Source organism: Wyeomyia smithii, chromosome 1, assembly GCF_029784165.1.
Source record: "Wyeomyia smithii strain HCP4-BCI-WySm-NY-G18 chromosome 1, ASM2978416v1, whole genome shotgun sequence".
NCBI classification, from domain to species: domain Eukaryota; kingdom Metazoa; phylum Arthropoda; class Insecta; order Diptera; family Culicidae; genus Wyeomyia; species Wyeomyia smithii.
In genome coordinates, this window is record NC_073694.1 from 69,909,992 (window position 1) to 69,923,640 (window position 13,649).

At 39.5% G+C, this 13,649-nt stretch overlaps 1 protein-coding gene and 1 long non-coding RNA gene across 2 annotated transcripts in view; one reads left to right on the forward strand and one right to left on the reverse strand.

The window, feature by feature from the left end:
- Positions 1 to 13,649, reverse strand: part of LOC129730164 (proton channel OtopLc-like) — a 52,356-nt gene that overhangs the window by 20,946 nt on the left and 17,761 nt on the right. The window lies entirely within an intron of this gene.
- On the forward strand, positions 2,513 to 8,103 carry LOC129730174 (uncharacterized). Its single transcript, XR_008728803.1, has 4 exons — positions 2,513 to 2,720; positions 2,817 to 2,896; positions 3,422 to 3,567; positions 7,906 to 8,103. It is a non-coding gene; the product is annotated as an uncharacterized LOC129730174 (long non-coding RNA).

The following is a 13,649-nucleotide window of genomic DNA, read 5'->3' on the forward strand; positions in this document are numbered from 1 at the left end:
GATTCCGTGATACTTGGCGGCTTGTTTCGTAAATTTCCTGTCGCGCCTTATGGTGGCCGATTCTGCCTGCAGTTCCTGTTTCTGACCGATTCGGTCTCAAAGATTTTCTAATATATGTTCGCACCATCACTGTAAACAAACACTGACTATGGAAATAGACAAACTCACAAGTCTACTGAGATGAATTTCAGGTAAATTTATGTGACAAGGTGTGCTCATTTCACCCCACCTAAAGGTGACCATTTCGCCCCTATCGAATTAGTTAAAGTTAACATGAGATTTTAATACTAATTATAGCTTAAAATCAAAACTTCAATGATGGTTAAATTTGGGGTACGACCCATACGTCATATTGCTGTGTCTACATACTTGATAGAGCCATTTAAACGACCGTAGAAGCTTATTTTGTAGTGCGCAATAATAATAATTTTTCCAACATCCGGGAATCAAGTTGATTTTTTCAATATATTTCCATATTTCAAACAGACAAACCACTTTTGTTCTACATAGAGAGATACTGTAGTAAGTACGGAAGAGTTCCACATACCATATTGTATTAAAAAGTGCGTAGTTTCGCATAAAAGAGGGGTGCCCATTTCGCCCCGTGTGCTCATTATGCCCCTAATCCCCCTACCATAAGACAAAATTGAAACTTTACAGAAAAAAAAAAAACAATAATATTGCAGTCAGGTTTATGTCCACGTGGGTTGCTGAGCATTTTCTGTGTGTGTGTGTGTGTGTGTGTGTGTGTGTGTGTGTGTGTGTGTGTGTGTGTGTGTGTGTGTGTGTGTGTGTGTACGTGTGTGTGTATGTGTGTGTATGTGTGTGTGTGTATGTGTGTGTAACGCTCTCCCAATCTCACTCGATTTTCTCAGGTTTCTCAGGCTGGACCGATTTCAATGAAATTATTCGCAAATAAAATGTCTATTTGCCCCATAAGACCCTATTGAATTTTATTGTAATCGGATTTCTAGTTTAGAGGTTATGTATCAAAGTGTAAAAATCACGAAACATCAATATCTCAGAAACATCGCTACCGATTTGAACAAAATTAATTTCAAATCAACGGGCTACCTAAAAAAACCGTTAACTTTAGAATTTCATTAAGATTTGTAACTAACGGGATATATTGCTATTCAGCAATTATGAGAACCCCCAAACAAGCCTCAGGGTCGGCACAGGTTCGCGACTTATTGCCAAGAAAACACTTGTGACTTCTCTTTCACCAAAACTTCCCCTTTATTTTTAATATCTCCACTTTTGGATTTCTTAATCACCCTACTCCTACCTCGAAACTCGGTGGCGCGCCTTCTTTGAAGCCGGGACTGCGGTCAGCGGTCTGGTGGGTCGCCTGTTGGTAACGGTTGAGCGAGGTTGCCGGGTGCAACCGTAGCAGTAAATTTTGGTGGTGGGTAACAGCGGCTGGTGATGGCGGCAATGCAATGGCGTCGTGGCGGCGTGGTGGTGATGCACGATGGGCGTCGATTCCAGGATAAAAATACGGGGTCCTGTCGTTTAAAGATGTTTTAGCGTCGAGTAGCTATTGGTCGTGATCGTGAGCGCGATCGACGGTTTATTCCTACCTGTCGTTTGCTTTGCGTACCGCCTGTTTCTCCTTCTCCAAGCTTCTATTGAATAAACTTCCTTCTTCTCTTTTCCTTGAACTTCACTTCTCCACTTTTCTATAAAGTAACTTCCTATCTTTTAGGCGGTTGGAATTGAAATGACCAACCTTCTAGTTGTCCTTGCTCTCACGACCAATAGCCTCAGTTTTTCGCGCCAAGAATATTACTCTCTCAAGTTTTTTTTTGCCTTATCATCACCACCCATCTGCAGATTAGTTCCATTTTCCGCCCCCTGGTGGTGGGTGGGATGAAGCTGTTTCGTTGCGGCTGCATGCTTCATCAGAGATAGGGTGGGAGGGGTACGTCTGGTAATCAGATCCCACCTGAGTTTTCTTGACATTCTACTGGAATTTATTCTACTCGCACGATGCTCTCACCATTCTTAAATAGAAATTATACCAACAGTCACACTCTCCCCCAGTTCGGGTAAAAAAAAAAAAATTTGATTTATTTTTTCCACACAAAATTACACAACATCACCCAAGAAAACTCGTTACATGACGCGTACCTCTGAACCAAATTTTTCCAGAGCCATAGTTGACCAATCACCAATCTTTTTTTTATCACTGTATCTGAACGAAGCCCCTAAGAATTTATTGTATTTCAGGATGCCTATGCATCTGCTTAGTGAAAATAGCTTTTACTTATAACCAACACATAATAAAATAAATATTAACCTATCCTTAAATTTATTTACAACCTATTCTACATTCCGGAAATAATAAAATAAATTTAGTGAGAGGACTGTACTCTCAACGCCGCACTATGATACGGTTTGAAATATTTCATACTGCTCGACTTTGTATTGCAATCAATAAAATTTATGGTCACTCAATTATTTAATCTGTGTGGGTGACTTGGATGCGAGTTAGAACTGTCACAATAGTTTCAATGGCACCATGTGGTGATCGATGCAGTTTTGACTAGATCTACGATAAGTGCGCACTTGATCAAGAATTTAATATCATTTTTGCGACATTTTGTCGAACAAATATTTGGCCAAATGATCTCTCAAATGTTAATTCTTGTGGTAGTTCCATTTCTGTAGATTCAGTTAAAAGTTCATCGAGTGTAGACAGGATGGTCTTGAAGAAGGTGAGTAGAAATGAAATTATATAATTTCACTCTTTTCTGTTCCAGGCTGTGATATTTCATGATGCGACATAACTAATGATTATGCGGATCCCGTAGTTTTCAGCATAGCCAAAAGATATGTGAGACGACGGCATTTAACTTCTATTGTTTCGTTTCGATTTGGTTTGTAGTGCACGGTAATCATTTCAAGGTCATGTTCTTCGGTTTCGCCTTTACTCTCTTTCTTAATTTCTCGCCATTGTTATCACCAATCCCTTGCTTTATGCCCTTGAAATACATTTCACAGGGTTGTAGGCAAGATGATTCGGTGCATGCATGAGTGAGCACTAATTGATTTCCACCTTATCTTTCAACTTTTCTCAAAATTCTGAATTAAAAAAATCAAACGAAATTTGTTTTCGCTCAAATTTTATCTTCGATCAACCTTCATCATCGCGATTTCCTAAATCAATGTCTGTCTGTCTTTTTTCTCCTTTATCTAAGATTTCGCAAATGGGTAGAGCAACCACTTCCTGATATGTATCCAAATTAACGGATTATGTCTCTTAACCACATGACTCTCATTTCTCAAGAACAAACCGGTTTTTCCTTATTTCCCTGAACTTCTCTTATACTTTACTTTCCTTCTTTTCTTCCCCTCTTGAAACCTTTTTCCCTTTCAAATCTGATGCCGAAAATACTCCTATATTTTTCCCTTTTAGGTCAGTTAATTCATAGGAACTGGACCCTCTTTTCGAGGTTATGATACACGGAACATACTGAGGACCTAATTTGGCATTGAAGGCCTTGCTTGCAGCTGACTGTCCAAACGTCCGTTTGAATACTCGCTGTCCGATGTCGAATGATGGTGAGTAGCGTTTATGCCGCAAATCGTAGTGCCGTTTTGTTTTATCATGGCACTTTTGCAAGTTTTCCCGTACCAACTCGAATATTTTTTGCTTGCCCCCCACATTTTCTCCGTTCGTTCTTATTCGGTAAAATCGGGTTCTTCTTCCAATTCATGTTCGGCTCCGCGGGTTACTATATCGTGACCAAAAATGATGCGATGGGGAGTAAATTTCGTCGACGCGTGGATTGTGTTATTAAGTACATATTCAATTTCCGATATTTTGCTATCCCACAGTTTTTGATCGTCCTGAACATATGTGCGGATCATCGCGTTTATCGTTCTATTTAGACGTTCTACCGGGTTTGCTTGGCTATGGTGTCGTGCATTTGCCCAGTGACGAATTTCATATTTTTCCAGCAATTTTCGAAACTCTTCGGAAAAGAAGGTTGTTGCATTGTCCGTAATGACAATTTGCGGAACACCCAACCTGCGAAACCATTTCTCTTCCACAATGTAATAGATTATTAGCGGATATCTTTCGGACCGGAGCAAGCAGGCAGTACTTAGAAAAAAGGTCCAGTATGACCAATAAGTGACCGTTACCGTGCTTGCTTCGGGGAAGCGACTGTATGTAATCTATACAATTTGGAAAGGTTTGGTTGCAATTCGTTGATTACCCATTTCCGGTGTTGTAGCTTTCGTCGAGTGCTTGTTTATTTTGCAGGGCTCACATTGCTTGATATACCTCTTCAAATCCGTACTCATTCGTGGCCAATAAAACGTTCTCTTTAGCTTTTCGATGCATTTTTCGAACCCAATGTGCAAATTACCGTCATGCTCTTGCTGCATAATCCTTAACCGAGCTGACTCTGGAACACATTCTTTCCACTCAAACCTATAATCCATTATGTCGGACCGGGTAGCTACAAATTTGTAAATTTTATTATTTTTGATTCGGAAGTCGATGTATTTTTCCGGGTTTTCCTCTACAGCTTTGTACAGGTTTTTGTACCACCTGTCTTCTTCTTCGTCATCTAGCACTTCGATGGATCTGGAAAGTGCATCAGGAACAACGTTGTCCTTTCCTTTCCGATGCCTGATATCCATGTCGTACTGCTGCAGGGTGATACTCCACCGGCTCAGCCGTGACGATGATTTCCATTTGGCCTTCATTATGAAGGTCAGCGCTGATGAGTCAGTTATTAGGGTGAACCTCGTTCCCTCAATATAGCCACAGCCAATCCTTCTCGGGATAGAATGTACCCGAGGTACGGTAGCTCGTGACGACAGAAGCTTGATTTTTCTACGTTAATGTACAAATTTGCCTTTTTCAAACGGTTTGCCAGTTCTTTTAATTTTGCTATGTGTTCATCGAACGAGTTACTCGCTACAACGATGTCATCCAGGTAAACAAATATAAATGGTTCTAAGGCACCATAGCCCAGAACTTTGTCCATAAGCTTACTCAGAGTCGCCGGACTGTTTATAAGTCCAAAAGGGAGACGAGTAAACTGAAACAGGCCTTTCCTTGGAATTGAAAATGCTGTATACTTTCTCGAATCTTGATTGAGCGGAATTTGTAAAAACGCTTGCGACAAATCAATGGTCGATAGATATTTGAAATGTCCTAAGTGGCTCAAAATTCTATTCTGGTGCGGTAACGGATATGCATCTCTTCTTGTTCGCTCGTTCAATTTCCTGGCATCCAAACAGAGCCGTACTTGGTCACTGTCCCTCTTTTTTACAGGTACAATTGGCAGAGCCCAATCAGAGTCCGAAGGCTCTATCACACCATCACTCAACATGTTGTCCACTGCTAAGTGTATTTTCCTCTGGATTTCCGGACTCCACGGATACGGATTTTTCCGCACCGCTTCGGCTTCCTTAAACTCGCTTTTGATTTCTATTTTATGCTCTATCAGACTCGTCTTCCCAAACATTCCCGGTCTCGCTACTAGAAACATATTTTCTACCTCCTCTAGTTGTCGTTTTTGTGCGTTGCTTAGTTCTAAATTCTCTTGATCATTTTCCCTGTCGTCAGCAATCGCTTCGATGTATCTCACAGTGGGTCGTATTCCAAATATCTGCCAGAAATCGAAGCCTAGAATGCATCTGCGGCTTAGATTCGGAGCAACTAAAACTGGAAGTATCTTCGTTTGGCTGTTGAAAGAAATCGGTATCTCTGTGCAACCTAGCACTTCTAACCTTTGTCCAGCAGCTGTTCTCAGGCTTATATTAGAAGGTTTTAATTTGAGGTTTAGTTTTTTTTATCAATTCTCTGCTTCCTACTCCGATAACTGTTTTTGCAGCGCCACTATCTAGTAGTCCGATTACCGGGATGCCCATCATATCTACTTTTGCAAAAGGTCTAGGATCTCCATTTAGGTTTATAAATACTGTTGAGATTTCTGCATCCATGGGAAATTTTTTCTCCACCCCGTTTCTGTGAGGTCTTGTTGTGTGCATAAAACTGTCTCGCCTCACTGAGCAGTCTTGTAGATGTTTTTTGACTGACAGTAGGGACAATCGGGTACTGGGAAACCTGGGAAACCACACTGTTCGCAGAAAATGTTCCGTGGCTTAGTACACTCTCTAAAGCCATGCCCTTGTTCGTGGCAGTTGAAGCATACCCCTTTCCGTACAGGTACATATGCTTTGACTATGCGGTACAATGCGCTTGTTCCGCTCGGACCTGCCACGGGACTTTTATTTCTTTGTTGGTTGTTGTGTCCAGGTTCCTTTTTTTCATATCTCTGTTCGCTCTCTGTTGGCTTTTGCTCGTAGTTTTGTTGCTTCTGTTTCCTACTATCTGTTTGGTAATTTCTGGAAAAATTGGATGTGTATTTTTGCTGTCGATTTTGTTCTTGTCGACCTTGATTACGGAATTGTGAATTTTGCCTTGTGTACGGTTGACGCTGGTTTTCAACCACCTCAACCTGCAGCGTTCTTGTAGGGTATTTAGTCTCTCTGCGTTGGTATAAATGCCAATTAATAGAATCGAAACGTTTTCCGAATTCCTTCATTTTAGGTATGGTTGAAACATTGGCAGCAAGCATCGGTACCCTACAATCGTCGCGAGTGTTACGAAAAAGGACATCAAATTTCCGTTTCTCATCCCAAGGACATGATAAGCTGCGAAAGATCCGGACCATGTCTAAGTAGTAGTCCTGGATTTTTTCTCTGACACCCTGCTTCCGGTTATTCGCACGCTGTTCGTAGAAGTAATCGATATCCACCGGTAAGAACTCGTTCTTTAGCTCTTGTGTTAAATTCTTCCAATTTCGCAATTCATTTTCGCCGTTTACTTCCATGAACCATGATCTTGCTTTGTGTGTGAACAGATGGTGTGCAAATTGAAATAATTCTTCCTCTGAAAATCCTTCTGAGCGTCGGTTGAATTCTACTTCCTTCAAAAACTCGTCCAGTCGTCTCCCGTTATCCATACCGTCGTAGCGCACGGTCCATTTGTGTACGGGTCCATTTGTGTACGGTATTGTCTCTTCTAGCATAACGATTACTGACGTTTTTACCTTCTGCCGTTCTTGCACTTCCCATCGAACTGTTCCTCTCCTTAATCCAATCTAAAAAATTTAATGGGCTTGTCTTCTGGTTTTGCACGATTCGGTTTTCTTTCCCACCAATCTGTGTGCTATTGACAGGATTCGCTTGATTTTCCGCTAAATGTTCTTTTTCTTGCTTTGCTTTCAATACCTGAATACGCTGTAGAAGCTGGTTTACCACTATTAGTAGGTCTTTGTTTTCCGCAATTAGTTTCGCTTTTCCTCGCTCATCTGGCTTTTCATTACTATGACCACCCACGGCACCTATTCCATCTTCCTCCTCCTCTCTCTCTTCGTCTTGTTGTTCATCCTCATCTGAAATCTCCGATTCAACCTCCTGAACTCTAGCCACGTTTCCTTCTTCCACGTTCTGATTTATATTTATGTCTTCTTCTATATTTTCCTCCTCTGGTTGGTTTTTGTCAGTCTCAGCACGAATCTGATTTAAACTTTCGTTTATCAACGCCAGTTCGGCTGCTCTTATTTCGGGCAGATGAGACGTCACCGAATAATAAACACGCAATAATTTCAAACAATTTCCTGCTTTCATTGCTAAACTATTCAAATTTTCTTCACCAATGATATGGCGTTTCAATCTTTCCATTCTAAAAAACACATGAATTATCCTAGTCTTCCACTTCTGTTCCGGTACTCTTTTACCACGTCTACTTTCAAAAAAGTTTTCTATATCATCTACGATTTCACAGCAAGTTTCAAATTCACGATCTACAGATTCTGCAACAAAATTGTATACTACATTTGAATTGCCTTTTTCCTGTTTCAAACTGTTACGCAGTACTTTTTCTAGTTGACTACGCGACGAGACTACATTAAGTCCGCGAATACGCAACTCGTATTCCAACTCATCCACCATTAGATGAGAAGGATCCATCGACTGATACTGCGCTAAAAACAAAGGTATCTCCATTGCGATGATTTGGGTTTGATCTCGGAAGGTAAAATTTATCAAAATAAAAACACGACAAAATTATAAATATGGCACACTTATCTAAACTGTAATAAAGTAATAGTTATTTTATGTCAGAAGTGGTTATTCTATTTCAATAAATTTTGTGTATTGTTTTGTGTATTATTTCCCGCATCCGAAACCGATAAATTTTTTTCTAAATAATATTCACTGTAGTTAGAAATTCTGGTAAGTTAAATATTCTTTGGTTTGCAGGTGTAAATTTGTTTTATTAGCGTTGGAATGCAAATTTTCTTGCTCCGCAAACAATCATGGACCCCAAAAGTGTAATATTTTTCTTAAAAGCTTTTTTTTCTACCAGTGATAGATTTTTTTTGGTGAGTATGGTCAGATGTCCTCAAGAATTTTGGCAGTTTTCCCAGAGACTTCTGCAGACAAGTAGCAAGCCTTCAAGTGTGTTAACTTTCGAGACAATAATCGCGACTCTAAATTTACAATGGGCGCCAAAGTGTAACTAACGGGATATATTGCACACAGGTTCGCGACTTATTGCCAAGAAAACACTTGTGACTTCTCTAAAGTGTAACTAACGGGATATATTGCTATTCAGCAATTATGAGAACCCCCAAACAAGCCTCAGGGTCGGCACAGGTTCGCGACTTATTGCCAAGAAAACACTTGTGACTTCTCTTTCACCAAAACTTCCCCCTTTATTTTTAATATCTCCACTTTTGGATTTCTTAATCACCCTACTCCTACCTCGAAACTCGGTGGCGCGCCTTTTTTGAAGCCGGGACTGCGGTCAGCGGTCTGGTGGGTCGCCTGTGGGTAACGGTTGGGCGAGGTTGCCGGGTGCAACCGTAGCAGTAAATTTTGGTGGTGGGTAACAGCGGCTGGTGATGGCGGCAATGCAATGGCGTCGTGGCGGCGTGGTGGTGATGCACGATGGGCGTCGATTCCAGGATAAAAATACGGGGTCCTGTCGTTTAAAGACGTTTTAGCGTCGAGTAGCTATTGGTCGTGATCGTGAGCGTGATCGAAGGTTTATTCCTACCTGTCGTTTGCTTTGCGTACCGCCTGTTTCTCCTTCTCCAAGCTTCTATTGAATAAACTTCCTTCTTCTCTTTTCCTTGAACTTCACTTCTCCACTTTTCTATAAAGTAACTTCCTATCTTTTAGGCGGTTGGAATTGAAATGACCAACCTTCTAGTTGTCCTCGTTTTCACGACCAATAGCCTCAGTTTTTCGCGCCAAGAATATTACTCTCTCAAGTTTTTTTTTCGCCTTATCATCACCACCCATCTGCAGATTAGTTCAATTTTCCGCCCCCTGGTGGTGGGTGGGATGAAGCTGTTTCGTTGCGGCTGCATGCTTCATCAGAGATAGGGTGGGAGGGGTACGTCTGGTAATCAGATCCCACCTGAGTTTTCTTGACATTCTACTGGAATTTATTCTACTCGCACGATGCTCTCACCATTCTTAAATAGAAATTATACCAACAGTCACAGATTGGACATGTGGTTCAAATGTTATGGAAAGAAACGTGTTCTCGAGACTATTTGATCTCACTCATGTTTCTCAGAGATGGCTGTACCGATTTTGATAAAATCGGTGTCAAATGGAAGGTCTAGTTGCCCCATAGGACCCTATTGATTTTTTTGCAATCGGACTATTACTTTCCCTGTTATGTTTAAAAATGTGAAATCCAGCAATGAAAAGTAAAATATTCACAAGACTACTTAAACTCACTCCCTTTTCTCAGAGATGGCTGAACCGTTTTTCACTGAATTAGTGTCAAATGAGAGGTCCAGCTGCCTCATAACACCCTATTGAATTTAACTGTAATCGAACTGTAACTTCGTCTGTAATGTATCGAAGTGTGAAAATCACGAAACTTCATTATCTCAGAAACTGCACAACCGATTTAAACAATATTGATATCAGATGAACGGGCTAGTTAAGGGTTAACTGATGAATTATGATTGAACAAGTGGTTTCAAATTTCGGCTTCTCTATACGTTCCCATTTCACTCGATTATAATCGAACTTAAGCAACCGTTATGTACACGCAAAACTTTTCCTTATTACTTTAGAAGCAATAGCGCAGAATTGCCTTTTGGGTAACAAATCTATTAATTTAAAGGCAATAAAATTCTTCCCCAGTCAAGTAACAACACATACTGCCATATATTGAGCACTAAATATTAATGGTCGTTTCAACCACATGCACGATTTTTTCTGTCGAAAACTGCTCCCTTTCCATCTCAAGCAAAAAAAAAATCACACAGCGTCGCATATGTTGCACATGTTACAAGTTTCTTCAATCTCCAATTCATCCGGTGTGCGTGTATTAGTTCGCATACGGAGTAGAGAAACAAAATGACAAGAGCTGCCAAGCAGCATTTTCCCCGTCATAGAGTATGCAAACGTTGATGATTTCAAAGACTTAAAATGCGCCTTAAAATAACATCACGATCTGTAAACTGCGTTAGAGAAAAACAAAAACATTCGCTTTCTTGAGAGCTATCTACAGTACATTATCATTGGTTCGTGGAAACTCATTTGGACCTGTTTGAAAATACAAAACTTGTGCCCATCCAGAACAATGTTCGCAACTTCGGCAACTCTGGTCAGACAGTATTACATATTTCCATTTCAAGTAAACACTGGGGGACGAAACGATAGTGTTTCTAATTAGACATTTGAGGTTGACGGGTGAGATTCTGATTATGTGTGGATGAAGGGGACAAAAATGAGCCTGATCGTTGCATCAATACAAATGCAGCGAGTGAAGTCTTGCTAACACATGCATTGCGGTTCTTGGCTGTATGTTCTCCTCTAGAAACACATACAAGCGTGTGGCTGTCATAATTTTTGATTCCTTTTTGTTTGCTACTCTTTGTGTATAATGCGCAGTCATAAGACACAATAAGTAATAAAAAATTGCCCTAAAGTAATAAAATGTTCCCCGTTTGCAATGGGTGTAGTTTTAAAAGTAATATCTCAACTTTTATCAATAAGATACCTATTATTTTTCCTCAAATGTCTTTCCTGAACATTAACAAACATTTCAATGAATAACATATCATAGCTTTGAATTTCGATCTAGAGGCAAATTGAGTTCAAATATTCATGATTTTGCTTGTTTAACGTAGTGTTGTGAATTATATCTCAATTTTCAGTAATCAAAAATCTGTTATTTTTACTCAAAAGTTTTTCCTGAACATAAACGAACATTTCAACGGAAAAAATTATATATCATAGCTTTGAATTAAGATTTAGAGACAAATTGAGCCAAAATATTCATGATATTGCATGTTTTACTTAGTTTTGTGGATAATATCTCTGTTTTCAGTTATAAGATAACTATTATTTATTCTCGAATGCCATTCCTGAATATCAACGAACATTATATTTAGAGACAAATTGAGCCTAAAAAATTATGGTTTTGCATTTTCATATGGTTTTGTGGAAAATTGAAATTGAAATTTAAATATTTAAATTTCAAATAATCAGATACCTATTATTTTTCCCTCAAATATATTTCCCAAACACAACGAACATTTTATTATAGTAAAAATCACAGATCACTGCTTCGAGTTTTGATTTAGAGGCAAATTCAGCATAAAAGTCATGATTTTGCATGTTTCACGTAGTTTTATGAATAATATCTCGAGTTTTAGTAATCAGATACCTGTTATTTTTTCTCAAATGTCTTTCCTAAACATCAACGAACATTTTAATGAAAAAATAATCACATGTCATCGCTTTGAATTTTGATTTGGAGACGAATTAAGTATAAAAAGTCATAATTTTGCATGTTTCACGTTGTTTTGTGAATAATATCTCAAGTTTTAGTGATGAGATGCTAATTATTTTTCCTCAAATGTCTTTCCTGAAAGTCATAATTTTGCATGTTTTACGTAGTTTTGTGAATAATATCTCAAATTTTAGTAATTAGATACCTATTTTTTTTTAATGTATTTCCTAAACATCAGCGAACATTTTTATGTTAAAAAACCTACATGTCACCGCTTATATTTTTGATTTAGAACGATTCAAAATGATAATGATTATTGTACACCTCAGAGACTGAGGGAATAATATCAATAAGATCAAGCGTTACGGAATTCCATTTTAATATAGGGTAATCGCTCCATTATTCTTCTCAACAGCTTGGTGCACCTATATTCATCTTATTACTCTCATTTCTCCAATTTACCGCCAAATTTCTACAAATTTTTGAAAATAAATCTATTTGCTTCTCGATTTTCTCAAGTGGTTGAAAGTTTTACGTTGAAAATATGGTAAAGTTTGACGATAAATTGATCAAAAAGGCGTGATGAGATGAATACAGGTACTGAGATGAATATAGGAGCGGTTACCCTAGTAGATTACAACATCAATATTTTAGAACCCAAAGAGTGAATATACTTTTATTGGATTAAAGCGTCCATGTAAATCTAATTCTACAAACTATAAGTTTGAATGAGAAAGGCTGAGTCTGACCGCTAGGTGGATTAATTTAGGGTTTTTAACCTTTTTTTAATTTTTTGTTTCTTGAAGCTCTAACAAATTCAATGTTTGCTGGGTTTATCGAAAGACGTGAATTTTACCGAAGGTCTCATTATTCGTTGACAGTTGAAATAACCTCAGTATATTAAAACTAGCTTCGGAATTATTTCATAAGATATTACCGATAGATATTACCGAGAATTTCGTTAAGGTATTACCGAAAACATCGTAAATTATGCTGTAGAAATGTTTGTACAGTCAATAGAAGTAGGAGCAAGTATTAAGCCATCTTGTCATTTGAATATTATTGAATATGGCAGCACATCTCTTGGATTTTTGTTATGTTACACGAAATTTGATAAATATTTCGAATGTTGATTTTTACATATGCGAGCACTCGACCAGTGCGGTTCGCATTTTCAATTGCCCCCGGCCGATTTATTTATCGCTATTGTTCTCGGTTGTTGTACGACGAAGCGCCACCAAAGTCGTGTACGGTTGAGAAAAGTGTAATATGTTAATCCCTTACCTTACCAGTCAGCTCCAGGTCGAAGTGTTCCTTGCTGTTCGAAGAAGTCGTCTTCATTCCCATGACCCATGACTGTAGTTCTCCAGCCACGTCGTCTGCGGAGGCCCCGCAGGTCGTCTTCCACTTGATCGAGCCACCTTGCTCGCTGCGCGCTCCGTCGCCTCGTTCCACTGGGGTCGTTATCAAGAACCATTTTCACCGGATTGTTGACCGACATTCTTACGACATGCTCAGCTCACTGTAGTCTCCCGACTTTCACCGTTTGTACGATGAGTGGTTCTCCCAGCAGCTGATGCAACTCGTGGTTCATCCGCCTCCGCCATGATGCATCTTCATCTGCATTCTACCACAGATAGTACGCAGCATCTTCCGTTGGAAAGCGCGTTGGTCCAGGTTTAGTGGCCGTAGAAGACTACCGGTCTGATCAGTGTTTTGTAGATGGTCAACTTCGTGCGGCGGCGGATTTTATTCGAGTGGAGCGTCCTCTGGAGTCCAAAGCAGGGACGTTTCCCTGTCATTATGCGTCGACGAATTTCTCTACTGGAGTCGTTTTCAGCAGTCACCAGTG